The following is a 14,906-nucleotide window of genomic DNA, read 5'->3' as shown; positions in this document are numbered from 1 at the left end:
TAAATAAAAAAATGCTGGAACATGTTTCTTGCATTGTAGATGTTTTCTTTGTATTTATGTCTCATCTTTCAGTTTGGTGTTACATTGCAGCCTTAACTGTTTAACTTATTGAGGACATAGGAGCAGAGTTTATGCTGACTCAGCATTCCAAATGAATCTGTTTTTGTTTAAAATAGTTTATCAGATATGTCTCTCTTATTGTGCTTTTATCCTTTTTTTTTTTTTTTTTTTATCCTTTTAAATTTACTTGTGCAAGACAGAGTGGAGGTAGGTAGAAAATCTCAGACTCTCATCTCCATAGCGGTGTACACCTCTGAAGCTTTGTAACAAATAATATAAACAGTAAAAATATATGTAACTTACCTGTTCCCCAATGCCATGCCTGGGACAAGTTGCTAATGTAAGATATATGCTATGGAAAAGACCCTTGTATTTAATCAGAACTGAGGTAGATTTTATCATTGTCTTGACAAGAAGCAAAGCAAAGGTATATGCCACGTTTCACAAATTTATGCTGCTTCTCTGTAACAGAATTTTTTGTTAAAGGCTTAAAGCTTTATAATTTATAAGCTCTCATTTCATAATTACGTCAATACGTAATATATGTGTGTGTATTGGGCTGGTTCTCTTTAACATCTTTATCAATGATCTGGATGAAGGGATCAAGTGCACCCTCAGTAAGTCTGCAGATGACACCAAGTTAAGTGGGAGTGTTAATCTGCTTGAGGGTAGAAAGGCTTTGCAGAGGGATCTGGACAGGCTGGATTGATGGGCCAAGGCCAATGGGATGAGATTCAATAAGGCCAAGTGCCGGGTCCTGTGCTTCTGTCACAACAACCCCATGCAGCGCTACAGGCTTGGGGCAGAGTGGCTGGAGCTGCCTGGCAGAAAAGGACCTGGGGGTGTTAGTCAACTGTCAGCTGAACATGAGCCAGCAGTGTGCCCAGGTGGCCGAGAAGGCCAACAGCATCCTGGCCTGTATCAGGAACAGTGTGGTGAGTAGGACTCAGGAGGTGATCGTCTCCCTGTACTCGGTGCTGGTGAGGCCCCACCTCGACTACTGTCCAGTTTGGGACCCCTTACCACAAAAAAAGACATTGAGGTGCTGGAGCGGGTCCAGAGAAGGGCAACAAAGCTAGTGAGGGGTCTGGAGAACAAGTCCTGTGAGGAGCAGCTGAGGGAGCTGGGGTTGTTCAGCCTGGAGAAAAGGAGGCTGAGGGGAGACCTTCTCGCTCTCTCCAACTCCCTGAAAGGAGGGTGTAGCCAGGGGTGTCGGTCTCTTCTCCCAAGTCACAGGCGATAGGACAAGAGGAAATGGCCTCAAGTTGTGCCAGGGGAGTTTCAGATTGGATATTAGGAAAATATTTACACTGAAAGGGTTATTAAGCATCGGAATGGGCTGCCCCAGGAAGTGGTTGAGACACCATCCCTGGAGGTATTTAAAAGACAGGTAGACATAGTGCTTAGAGATACGGTTTAGTGATGGTGTTAGGTTGATGGTTGGACTTGATGATCTTAAATGTCTCTTCCAACCTAGACAATTCTATAATTCTATGATAATATAATTGTATAGGTTATTTTTGAGGTCTTTGTGTTTTATAAATAAACTTGGTTCTTGAAGTTCTTTCTTCAGAACACTTACTGAAGTGCTTAGCCTTATATCCCATGCTTATCCATCTTAATGAATGTGACATTTTTGTTTAAAGTCTGAAACATCTAATCAGTGTGCTTTTCAGCCAGAAATACATTATTCCTTTAAATACGGGGGTCTATCAGTCCTTATTGATGGACACATCAATGAGCAAATATGTGATAAAAGAGCTTTTTCTGATTCGTGTCTCACTTTTTGCTATTTGTAACAATGCATTCTTGGCAATATTGCTTTAAGAAATGTGCAGCCAAGACATAATTCTTTCACTTGTTTTCTTTCTACAACAATTTACAGCTTCTCAGCTCCTTGGATTAGGGTTAAAGGCCACTAAGCTCTTAGCATTTTCCAGCTGGTTTATAAGACTTTTGGATGTATCCTAGCCTTAGCTGTGGTTTGCTATGAAAATGTTCATTAATGAAAACTTTCATTAAAAACAATAGAAAATATTTTTCATTTTCTTTTTCTGTTAAAATAATTTATTATGCAAATAAGGTGACAGAAACTACCTGAGTTTATAAGACCCTTCAGAATTCAGCTCTTACTGAACTCACTCTTAGAATGTTAACAGTATAGTGAAATGTGTGTCTTCACACATTTGCTGCTATGGCACAAACTGACACACCTGAAAAGCAAGGAATGTGTGCTTTCCTTTTAAGTAGTTATCTCTATTTATTGCTTTAGAATTTTACTTTGAGAACTTCAATTCTGAGTGACTGTTTTGAACAAGCATTCACTGCCTGCAGCATTTCATGCCTCTGTTTTGTTGGAGATGAGGCTATTGTGTCCTCTGCCATCCTCAGGACAGAGCCCGAGTATGAAACAGCAAATTGTTTTTGTTTGGTTTTTTTGTTTTATCTGTCTCTTTTTGTGACTACAACAATATTTAACAAGCCTAAGTGCTAGTGTAATACTGTAGTTCATCCTTTCATCACTAGGGGGTACTTGCGTATCACAGTTATTCTTCATTCCTTCTGAGCCTCAAATGGGGATTGAAGAGCAGATTCCGCCAACTTTCTACCACTTATTTGCTAATAAGTGACAAGAATACCGGACCAGGTGAACGTGAAAGCTCAAGTAGCATAAAGAGAGAGTATAGACACTTTCTTCTATTTAAAAATACTGATTTCTTAAAGCGGTAAAATATACTAGAAGTCATATTCTCAACACTACTTTCAAATCAGAAAATAATCTCTTATGGAACTGTACTGGTTACTAATTCTGTTATATTTTCCATTGGGATGTATAAATATATATTTTCAAATGAAAAAAATAGGTGGTTATATCTTTAAAAAAAAATGATCTTGATACAGCTCTGAAAGCACTTCGGCAGAAAAAAAGGGAATTGAGCTATTTAGATCCCAAATTATCTCATCAGAATTAGAAGTCTATTTTTATTGTTTCAGAGATGGTATAGAACATGCTGAGACAAATGTTATATACACTGTGAGCTCAGGCACAGATAGTTGCCTGAAAATTGCTACAGTCTGAAGCACTGTAAAGAGCATAGGAATAAGTCATAAGAATACAAATTCCCAAGAAGAGTGACATCTTGGATATTGGTACAGAAGCTGTTTGGGATATCTTTTTCAGTTTTCCATTAGTGCAATGTCTACAGAATGAGTTAATGCAGAGACTAACAATGGTTATCGTGTAATTTCATGAATGTTCAGCAAAGCTGTTGCATGATTTTAGAAACAGTTTTTGGGTATGCCTTGTACTTTGTTACCCCAAAAGGATCTTCGCTGTAGTGAGTGAAGTATTATGGAAACAGTTGCTTCAGCTGGGAAGGAGAGAGGATTTGGGGCGTGCCTCAAGTTAACAGACTTATTTCACGTAAAACTCTCCACACAGAGCTGCTTAGGCCAGCAATACCTGCCTCTTGTGGAAGTGGATGCCAGCTTCATGCTGATCTCCAGTTCTGCGTTTGGATGGGATCAGGATTACTGACCTTCTGAGGTCTGTACTAGATCAGAGACATCCAGTGTGCTACAGCTGAGTTGCATACTATCTAAATAATAGGATTATGAAATACTACTAGTATAGTAGTGTATGTAGGTGTCTTACTATAATTGCCTCTTAAGTGTTGTACAACATATTCCTTGCCTGTTGCTTTACCTTTCTAATTTGTATTTTTCATAAATTCTATTTTCTTGTAACTTTTGTTCATAGTCCTGTGGGATTTCCTGAATTTTGCCTTCTTTTTTATTAGGTGACCCTGAAAACCTTTTTTATTTTAGTTTTGCCTTCCACCCTGTCTCAACTAGAAAATTGTACATAGCAGTAAACAGCCGTCAGCTACGACATAGCTAAACAGCTGAATGTCTAGGCCAGGAAAAATCCCTAGTCATACCATACATCATCTTATGTCTATGAACTCCAGTTTCCTTCAGAAAATAATAGTTGCAAGTTGTTCTGTATTCCTAAATATGCTTTCATAGGTTCTGTTGATATTGAAGTTTACTGACTAATAGCTTTTCTGCTTGTATTGCTTGTGTTTTATGTTGTTCCAAAGTATATTATCCACAATGGAGAGGGAGAATACCAAACCAGTGATTAGTATTCTGGAGTGAGATGGTGCCATCATGGGGTTTTTTCAGACTGGGTGTTAGACTTAAGGGTCACGCTTACCTCATTCTGAGGTATCTGCTTTGTGCAGACATGTGATGAATAACTATTTTGAATTTCATAACAGTTTCCTAAAAAGAAAAATGCAAGTTCTTGATTTTAGATTTATGTTTAGGGAAGGTGACTTTTTTCTTCCATGTTTGTGTAGAAAGTTGTGCCATCTGCTGTACATCTTCTACAAGAGCTTTTGATCCCATTGGGTGATTCTCACCAAGTTTGACAGAGGGTTAAACATCAAAGATAGAAGTTCCTGCAACTTATGTGAAAACAGACAGCAGAGTAGAGAACAAAATGAATGCCCTTATAAAGAGAAAGGCCAGAACCCGGGAGACTCTTCACTACAAAAGAAATTTCTCATGTACTAGGACAATCCACACAGGAGAGAGCTCATCAGTTTCTCCCAGTTTTGGAAGAAGCTATGGTCAGAATTTATATCATCTTAGACCCTAAAATCGGTTAAATGCAAGAGACATGTTTGTACAAAAGCAAGCTACTTAGTTCCAGTTTGCACAGTATGGCTTGGTTTATGTATTATTTGATATTGTCCCTGTTAGATATCTGCAAATCTTCTGGTTGTGAGCCAGATACTAGATATATTCACTAGAATTGAGACTGAATTGCTTAATATTGACACTGCCTTTCCATTCTAGTGGTCTCTAAAATGAGCTTTGGCAAATCTTTTTTTCAAATTATAAACTGATCTAGCTAATAGGTAACTAGAGTCCAAATAAGGATTGGATGCTCCTGCAAATATTTCCTGTGTTTGTTAATCTTTTCCAGGGTTTGAACTGAATTTAGGCATGCTAGATGGGGATACACATCAGTAGTTACCCGTTAGTGGTGTTTCACAAATTTTTAGAGGGTTTGGCTCTTTTAAGAAGAAAAAAATGGTAGCTTTAATCTGAGTAAAAATTACTAGCTATGTATTTTTGCTCACTTTCCTCTTTTTCTTTTGTATAAGTTGCACCAGTACTGAAGTTAAACTTCTTTACATTTGTATAATTTAATGTTACTAGCAAGGGACAAACAGTGCTACTCAGTCACTTTTCTTGACCCGTGTATGCCCACTATGGAATACTGTCTGTTTAGAATGACTCTTTGCATGCATTAGCACCTTTTCCATTCTGGGACCTGAAAGCACTTTTCAGAGGTGTGAAGTATTTTTATCCAGTTTGCAAGTAGGCAAAAACTAGAGAGGTTAAACAGTTTGCCTGTGTTCATGTAGCGAGGCTGTGGTATGCCTGGAAAATAATTGGGCCCCTATTTGAGAAATCATTCCTTGATATCCTAATCTTGCTAAATATTAGCAGAATTTTCAGTTACACTGTAGGTGCTTGATCCTCATCTAGAGCCTAATATCATGGGGGTCAGCTCTACAGTTTGAAAACAAGCTGTTCTGTGCGTGGCTGGAAGGAAGCCTAGTTTCCTGTAGACTTTGTCCCCTTATCCTACTACAAGAAGCCCTGCTTTTTCACCACGCGCATTATGGGCACATTCCTTTTTCTGGAATGCATGCCGTTTTCTTTTACTTCCTCTAATCATAGCTTTAGCTTCTCCCTTTGCTCTCATATCCAATATTTGTGTTTTCCTTCTGTATTCCCTAACTAGTGACTCGAAAAGAGACAGGTCAGGCTGTGGTGGTCACTGAGGATATGCACAGGTGAGATGATTGGTGTATGTACACTGGCCATTTAGCAACTCAAACAACGTATAACTTTTGAGATCCAGGGGTTGCTAATCTAAGGCTCTTGCATTTCCTACTTAGATCATTAAATAAGGTCATCTTAAGATCCGTGAAATTGCTTCCCTTCTGACGGATTTGGTTGAAACTGGATGATAACTCCCTAAGTTGAGTAGTGATTGCTAGACAGACAGTTTTTTCCTTGGTAGACAAGGCTACTGAACTTAGGACAACTGGAAAAATTTGGAAATGCTGATGGGACAATAAAACTAGGAATTTTGCAACTCTCTGGTGTACTTGATCTTTAATATCTACCTTCACTTCTTTGTTAACATATTATATGTAAATGCTTTGAAGCTTATTAGATCTTATTGGATAGGAAATTCAAGTCATTTATGTGTGAATACAATACCAATTTCATTGGCAGAGTTACAAGTGAAACTTATTTAGCAGCTCAGTAGTTATCAAGCCAGTACTGTCTTATAAAACTCAGTGATCTGCTCAAATACAATCTCTAATGACAAAGAGAAGAAAGGCATTTCAATGTTTTGTCTAAGAAACAGTTTCTATGAATTTTTGTAAATGAATTTACTGGTACACTTTGTGAAATTTACTTAAATTTACAAATCACCTTCAAAATGCAGGACATCTGCAGGAGTTTTGGGGTTGGTTGTTTTGGTTTTTTTTTTTGTGTTTTGTTTTGTTTTGTTTTCCCCCAGATTCTTGGCTTGCATATGCTTTCACAAAAGTCTCTCTCAATTTTTGAGGAGTTTGCTTTTATTTCTGGACATCATGGACCTTGACCTACCCAAAATAATTAGATAATTTGGTTTGTATAAAAAAAGGAGCAGGATTGCATCGGCATTTTTACAGCAAACAGTGATATCCCTGCAGTTACTTCTATCTCTGTCCCCGTGAGCGGTTTAGCAGTTAATTGTAACAGGTAATTATGAGTAAAGAAAATGTCTTTTAAAGTAGAGATTTACATTCAGCAGTAGTCTTGAAGGACAGTGCTATCACTTATAGATAATGCATGTCCTAATCAATTGTGCCAGGTGAAGCTCTGGGTTAAGTTTCACTAATTCATAACCATGCATAGGCAAGCAGCTGCAGTACACAGTAGGCAATAGGGACTTCTAGTTCATAAATATTCACAAGGTACTTATACGTCCCAGTGGTGGAAAGCACATGCTGAGAAGCACCAAACTCCCTGGACTGCTCCTGTGTGTGATAATTGTGGGGTGTTAGCTCAACTTCTGCGTCTGACTTGCATTATACCATTAATCCAGACTCATGCTATGATTCCTTGGAAACTGTGCACTTAGCTGAATAATTTATCACATGACTTTCAATTATTTATGGCTTGTTATAATAAATGAAATAAAATCTAAAGGTGGAAGAGTTTTGTAACTTACAAATATCCAAGCGACTATCAACAGATTGCTATGTCATCAAATCTCTGTTTGCTGCCTGTTTGCTTCTCTGAAGGTACTCCAAGGGAATGGTCATTTGATACTGAATTGATTATAACAGTAACAAATTATTCCCTGCCGGTTGTTGTGTGTATGTTCATCTAATTTTGCTGCTCTCCTTTTTTCTTCTCCCTCTTTTAATAATAAAAACTAGAAATTAAAACTAGAATCCATCCAGTCATTTTAGATACGTGAACAGATATTCACGATCTCCTTGGAAACTGAAGTAAGGTGCATTTCCTATAGGACCTTCCTGATTGCTGCTTATTTTTAAATAAGCTTTTCTTAGTGAACCGTATTTTGCTTGGTTCAGTCAAGTGTGCCTCTGCTTCTTCATGTAAGGCTCAGGCTACGGTGTATCAGCTGAGCTGCCATCACTGCTCAGGTGTGCAGTCAATCTTGTCCCCAAGTAAGAGATAATAAGAACATTGACGGAGAGGTCTTGCTGATTTAGCTAGAGCAGTTTAAGAAGTTAGCCTTCACCAGCTTTCCACTTGAGTGGCTGAGCATGACTTTCATATTCTGTGAGCAATGCTATGGGAGTCAAGACCTAGCTAAGTGTTGAAGTCCTTCCTGAAACCTCTCTAGCAACAGCTGACACTCTTGTGCTGTGATTTAAGGGTACACCTGCAAATGGAGGTTGCCAGAGAGTGAATCTGTAAATGTGGTTTCAGTTTTGGTAGGCAGTTGCAGCTCTGTCTACATTTTTTTCAGTGCTGTTCTAGTGCAGGCCAGTACTGGTTCAGAGACCAATTTGATAACACTGGACTCCTTTTAAGCAGTTCTCATTGGAGACTATATGGGAACATGCTTTAGTCCCCACCTCCTGCAGCCCAGCAAGGCACTGTAGGGCTCCTCAGCAGCCTTTGGCATATGGAGTGAAGGAGCTGCAGACCTTGCAGTGAGATTGTGACAGTGCCAAAGTACAACATGGGTACGGAAGACAGGCACTACCGTTAGAGCCTAGCACAGCTCTGCCTTCCTCTCTCCAGTAAACCTACCCTTATTCGCAGCTACCACAAAGCTATGGAAACAGACACACACATGCATCTGTGCAGAGGGATGCTCTGCAAAAATTGGTAGAACAGAATTAATGGTTTTATCACACACAAATCCAAGAAACGGGCCATTTCACACTGGAACAATTTATTTAGAGCTCAGTGTAAGAAAGTTTGGAAAGTCCCTGTGCTGGATAAGTCTCTAGTGGGTGCTCTGCAGGATAGCTTGGCATCAGAGCACGGATGTGAGATTTTATACTGCCCATGCTGGTGATGGATTTGGCAATTTAAAGCTACTTCCATACTGCAGGCCTTTGTGCAAGAAATTCCTTTGTTAAAATTTCTAGTTCCCTCATTTAAAAAAAAAAAAAAGTAAAACCTGATATTCTGTGGATTCTTTGAAACCAAAGGGCAAATATTTAGAAAATCTTGGGACCTTTTGTTCAGCTGGTGTAACATAGGTGCCTGTGAAAATCTTCTACAGCCATGTCTGATACAACTTTTACATCTGCTCAGTCATCTTTTTGAGCTTTGACGGAATTGTTATTGGTTTTTCTTTTTTTTTCTTTTTTCTTTGTTTTTTCTCTTACCCCTTTTTTGTTTTCTTCTTTTTTTTTTCTTTTTTCTTTTCTTTTTCCCTTTTTTTACCCATCTCCTTTTAGTATACCTTTCTTTGACTATGTAGCCTATTTTTTAATTTTCAGTGGGATTTGTCCATTTGACTGGAGTGTATTCCAACTAGGTTTTTAATTTATGGGAGTGGGAGGCAGAGTTCCTTAAAAAAAATATTATTTGGGTTTACTCTAAATCTCATCCCCCACAGAGCTGAGCTCAGTGCTGCAGCACCCACCCCGTTGTGATCCTATGTGCAGGCAGTGAATGGTGCTGATGGTTAAGTTAATTTTTCAAAATGTTTGCAAGAGGTATTTTCAACATTGAGCACAGAATCGTGCTTAAGGTATTGTTGGTAAATTACTGGTTATTTGAGATGCATGGCAGAAACAGAATTTAGTGATTTTGTAATTAAGCTAATGCCTTGACATCACCTGTATGTCATTCATTTTGTGAAAACTGATGTTTGGTTTTTATGCATTTCTAATCTAGCTTTTGTAAGAAAATGGAGAGGTACTGCCTTATTACTTTAGGTCAAACTGTGACCACCTGCCTCAAAGATACAGTTTGGTTTTGCAATATTTGAATATGCCTATCTATGTATCTTGTGGCAGTTTACCCTTGTTGGCAAGGTGTTTTCTCTTAAGTCTGCATCAAGGATGTTTTTGATTCTTCTATGCAGAATGAGCCTTCTGGCTCTTTGTTGTATTCAGTACATTGTAATAAGAAAACTGCTGCAGTGAGTAGTATAAATTCTGGATTTGCTGTACAGTCAGTGTGTTTTTCCTTCTTTTTTTCTGTTTTGGGTTTGGTTTTTTTGTGCTTATGTGACGCATTAGTAAAAGTAATTTCTAGCTCACTGTTTCTCTTACATGCATGGTTTGCCCTTCATATGTTCTAAAATAACTTTTCAATGTTCTGGGTAGTTGCTTAATTTTTGAGTTGCCCATATTTCACTGATTGCTAAAATCACAGTATCATACTCAGGAGGACTAGAAAGTATTAAAAGATTTTTATCTAATAATAGATGGTATACACAATTCATTTCCTCAGCGTTGCTTGATTCCCTTTGCCTTTGATTGTAGACTATTTAGTAATATGCTTTTGTAAAGCTATAAACTGTCCTTTTATCTCTATTTCTCCCTTTCCCCCCCACCCCCCTTTTTGTACCATAGATAATTCAAAGCATATCAGAAATAAACATTGAAGGAGATGCCTGCTGGAAAGAGACATGTAGGAAGAGTGAAGTTTTTCATTAAAGTTGCAGCAATTAGTATTTAAATTACTTATGGGAATTAGTTCCACTGAAGGGACAATGCTGTTGACATAAATATCCTTGCAACATTGAAAGGAACATAATTCTGCTTACAAATATATTCACATTCAGGAAAGAACCAATTAAATTTTACATGAGGAAATGCTTTAGTTGAATTTCTAGGGAAAGCATTCTTATAGCGATTATTAGTGTGTTTGGTTTCCCTTTGCAACTTCCTGTTCTTCAAAATTCTGTTTTCTGTAAACTGATTCATATGGATCAGGTGATAGGAGGGTCTTTCTTCAAAATTTCTAATTGAAACTAATTTCAAAATTTAAACTAATTCCTATGCATGGAAAATTCTTTTTGACAGATGGTGTAGCCCAAGTCTGCAAGTTGAAGAAACGTATCATGGCAATTGTGAGATGCTTAAACATATTATAATGCTTGAAAGCAAAATGCTGAATCCAAGCTTTAGTTCTCTAACACTATCTCCTTTTTCTGAAAGTGAATATTAATTAGCAGAGAGCAGTTAATAGTGAAATGTATCAGGTATGTGTAATGAAATTGCAACGGAAAAATGCCTGATTTAGATGATTTGATGTTTGATAGAATTAAGTCTTCAAAGATACAGAGGATAAACAAATTATTTAGTCCTTGTCACATTTCTGTTTCAAATTCCATTGAGGTTAGTGGCAGCATGACATTTAATTACATTCTTAAACAAGACTGGGCTGTAGAAAAAAGGATGAATGAACAGTAGGTGGTGATAATGCAACATGTAGAGATAAAGTATTGCTAAAAAACGTACATTCACAGGGATTTAGGCTGTACCCCATAATAATTTTTAATAATTTGCCTGAGTAGACACAAATTTCTGTAGTTCAATCAGAGTCTATTAGTAGTTAATATAGACCTGAAATGTATAAATAGACTATAAATGTAATTAAATTTTATTTTTTCATTTCTGCCAAGGAAAAAAGTTCTAGGTTTCAAAAACATAGTTTTAGAGGAAAATTATTCCTTTATTAATCAATGTCCAGTTTTATTTTGTAATTTTTAATCAACTTAGATGGCAACCTAAAACGCCCCAAAGAATTATTCAAAATAAAGATGGTTGAATATCTAAATAAATAATGTTAATGGTACTTTTGTGCAGTAGTAATATGACTTGTTCAGTTCTGTGGAGAATAACACAAGTACTCTGCTTTGCTTCATAATTATCAATTTTTTCTAACATTGGCACATATGGTTGACCAAAAATAATTTGAAGTATGCCCCTTTGTATATGTGAGATTTTGCTCAGTGCAGAAGAAAATGATATAAGCTGTATTTCTTTAAGCTAATTTATTTCAACAGTGTTCTCTGTCATGATCTTGTCCCAGAAAATATATTCTCATTTCTTTGGGATACTAATTAGGAACTGTTAATTTTCAAATAACCATAAACTGTTTACCTTATGAGCTGAACTGTTCAGTGTTAGTGCATATATTAGAGCATTAGAAAATTAGGCATCTCAAAAAATGTCTGTAGGTGCTATAATTGTGACTTGCTGATGGAAATGAAAAGTGAATCATCCATTTCACTTGTAAATTTATGAAATCTCATCACCATTCAAAGATTAAGCACTGTTAAATTCTTTAAAGTGCTTATTTAGGAAATGAAATTATATTTAATCCATCTACAGATATTACAGTGCTCAGATAGCGATTGAATTCTTAGTGGTTAACTCAGGGAATATCATAGAATCATAGAGGTTGGAAAAGACCTTTGAGATCATTGAATCCAACCATTAACCTAGTACTGCCAAGTCCACCACTAAACCATGTCCCTAAATATCATAACCTAAACATCTTCAGGTCTCTGAAATACCTCCAGGGATGGTGACTCAACGACTTTCCTGGGCAGCCTGTTCCAATGCTTGGTAACTCTTCCAGTGTAAATATTTTTCCTAATATCCAATCTGAACCTCCCGTGGTGCAGCTTGAGGCCATTTTTTCTTGTCCTATCACTTGTTACTTGGGAGAAAAGACCAACCCCCACCTCACTACAACCTCCTTTCAGATAGTTGTAGAGAGCAATAAGGTCTCCCTGAGACTCCTTTTCTCCAGGCTAAACCACCCAGTTCCCTCAGCCACTTTTCAGAGGACTTGTTCTCTAGACCCTTCACCAGCTTTGTTGCTCTTCGCTGAACAAGCTCCATCACCTCAATGCCTTTCTTGTGTTGAGGCCCCAGAACTGAACACAGTTCTCAAGGTGGGGCCTCACTAGTGGACAGGAGGATAATCACTTCCCTAGTCCTGCTGGCCACAGTATTCCTGGTACAGGCCCACTGATGGCTCATGTTCAGCCAACAGTCTACCAGCACCCCCATGTCCTTTACTGCTGGGCAGCTCTCCAGCCACTCTTCCCCAAGCCTGTAGCGCTGCATGGGGTTGTTGTGACACAAGTGCAGGACCCAGCGCTTGGCCTTGTTGAACCTTAAACCATTGGCCTCGGCCTATCAATCCAGCCTGTCCAGATCCCTCTGTAGAGCCATCCTACCCTCAAGAAAATCGACACTCCCGCCCAAGTTGGTGTTGTCTGCACAGTTTAGTTCTTGATGTTTGTGAATGTTCATGAACAGCTTGAATATCCTATTTCAGAGGATAGTAAAAGCCAATCATTGACAATTGTTATGGCTTTACTAATAAATCAATAGTGTTCATGGGAATGACAAAAGAAGCCCAGCATATGTTTAAGGAATTTTTGGGCAATACTTAGGTTTGAAATTGGTTTATGGCTCAAGTAATATATTAGTAGCAGCCATGGGAATGATAAAAGGAGCCCAACATTTGATTTAAGAAGTTGTGTAGTAATGCTTAGGTTTGAAATGTTTTGGCTGATGACTAAACATATATACGTAAGTAGGAATTGCAAACAGTACTCATCGTTTGTTTTTCATTGGAAGTGTGGTAATCTTCTTGATTTCCCCCCAGAAGTTAAGTGCACTTAATTTACTGTGAGTGTTTCTTTTCTTAACTAAAACCAAATATTCGTTCTAGGTAGGACTGATTTGTGTTTGTTGACTTTTTGCATTTCATGGTCTCACCAGCTCCTTCTTTCCGATCAGATGAATGAATGGTCAGACCATGCAGATACTGGTGCTCCAAATATAATAAATAAAATATAAAGAATGATTATTTTAATTTTTGATACTAAGCTGTAAACTGCAGGAAAGCCAGTCACTGAGACCAGGTAGAGAAATCTGGTAAGATTATTAGTAACAGGATAGCTGTATGTATCATGGATAAGGGTTAGATGAAAATTACAGTGGAACTAGAAGACCAACCTAAGTGAGGCAAGTAGATTCCAAGCAATAGGATGCCATATAAAATCAGTAAAGTATCTTAATTGCAAAGAAAAGCTGGATGTGCAAAAGTGCAAACATGAGAGGTCTGAATGGAAACTATAGTGCCTGACAGAGGGCAAGTAACTTTATATGAGGAGTACCTCATGTGCACAGCGTAATGTCAAATCAAAAGGAATCTGTAATATCTGGATGTGAACTGTACAGAAAAGACAGTTAAAGTTGGGGGCAGGCAGGACTATATATCAAAAATTAGATTCCAGGATATATTTTCAGTGTGGCAGCTATCAACAGAAATGCCTAATTGTGATTTTAGAACTATGCTGTTGGCTGTAATGAGCAAATCTCATCAACTGTGCAATATTCTAGAAAGCAACTGACTGTAAGAAGCAGTAATGATCAGCGACTTCAGCTGGTCTGTATGCAGATGGTGTCCTTTTTACTGGATTTCCGAGTTTTAATAGGGTGGAAGCTGTTGTGCAGACAGGACTCGTGCATGAGGGTTGTCGCCTGTTCATCGTTTTGGTCCCCACTTGTAGTATTGTACCTTCTCTGTTTGCCATTTGATAAACAGAATTTAAGGGATCATTAATTAGACAGGGACTCCTTTTATTTTATTGTTTATGACCAATTTCAGATGAGATGATACTTTTTTACGGAGTTGCAGGTGGTCTTTGTCCTGAGGAGTTACCAGGGCGAAGTGGTAGTCCTACAAAGGTCAGAGTAGATAGAAATACAATACACAGTTATGGGTTATGCCACAACTCTCCATATTGAATTCAGGATGACTTGGAAATATCAACTATATGGAATCATGAATTTCCAACTTTCCACACTGATTACTTGCTAGCAGGTCTTGCTAATGTCAGGCTGCAATTAACTGAATGACTGCCTGTGTAAAATTAAGTTTCTATTTAATGAAAACCTTCAAATTTTAATCGTGTATTCCCAGAGCACACTCACTCCATGGTAGTTTGACTATGTATTCTTGACATTAAAAGAGTTCTACTTCTTTTACTTCATTATCAGCAAGAAAATACACGTAGTCAATAATTCATGTTGCAGTCTACTCAGTAAACGGAGTGCGTTTTGAGAAAGATTGTCTTCTTTTAAGAATTGCATCTGATCCAATAAACCAAATTATATAATAATAAAGTATGTCATCAATGTAAACAAATACCAGATGGGTTGTAAAACATTTAATTTTAGATCAGTGCAAATAGACTGAGATAAACACTGCTGTGGCATATTGTCAGGCACTAG

General features: G+C 37.7%; 1 protein-coding gene across 1 annotated transcript in view; it reads left to right on the top strand.

Annotated features, from left to right (window-relative positions):
* Positions 1-14,906, top strand: part of NEK11 (NIMA related kinase 11) — a 93,683-nt gene that overhangs the window by 193 nt on the left and 78,584 nt on the right. The window lies entirely within an intron of this gene.

This window comes from Numenius arquata, chromosome 7, assembly GCF_964106895.1.
Source record: "Numenius arquata chromosome 7, bNumArq3.hap1.1, whole genome shotgun sequence".
NCBI lineage: Eukaryota > Metazoa > Chordata > Aves > Charadriiformes > Scolopacidae > Numenius > Numenius arquata.
The sequence above is the reverse complement of the archived record's forward strand: the minus strand, read 5'-3'. Positions and strand labels throughout refer to the sequence as shown.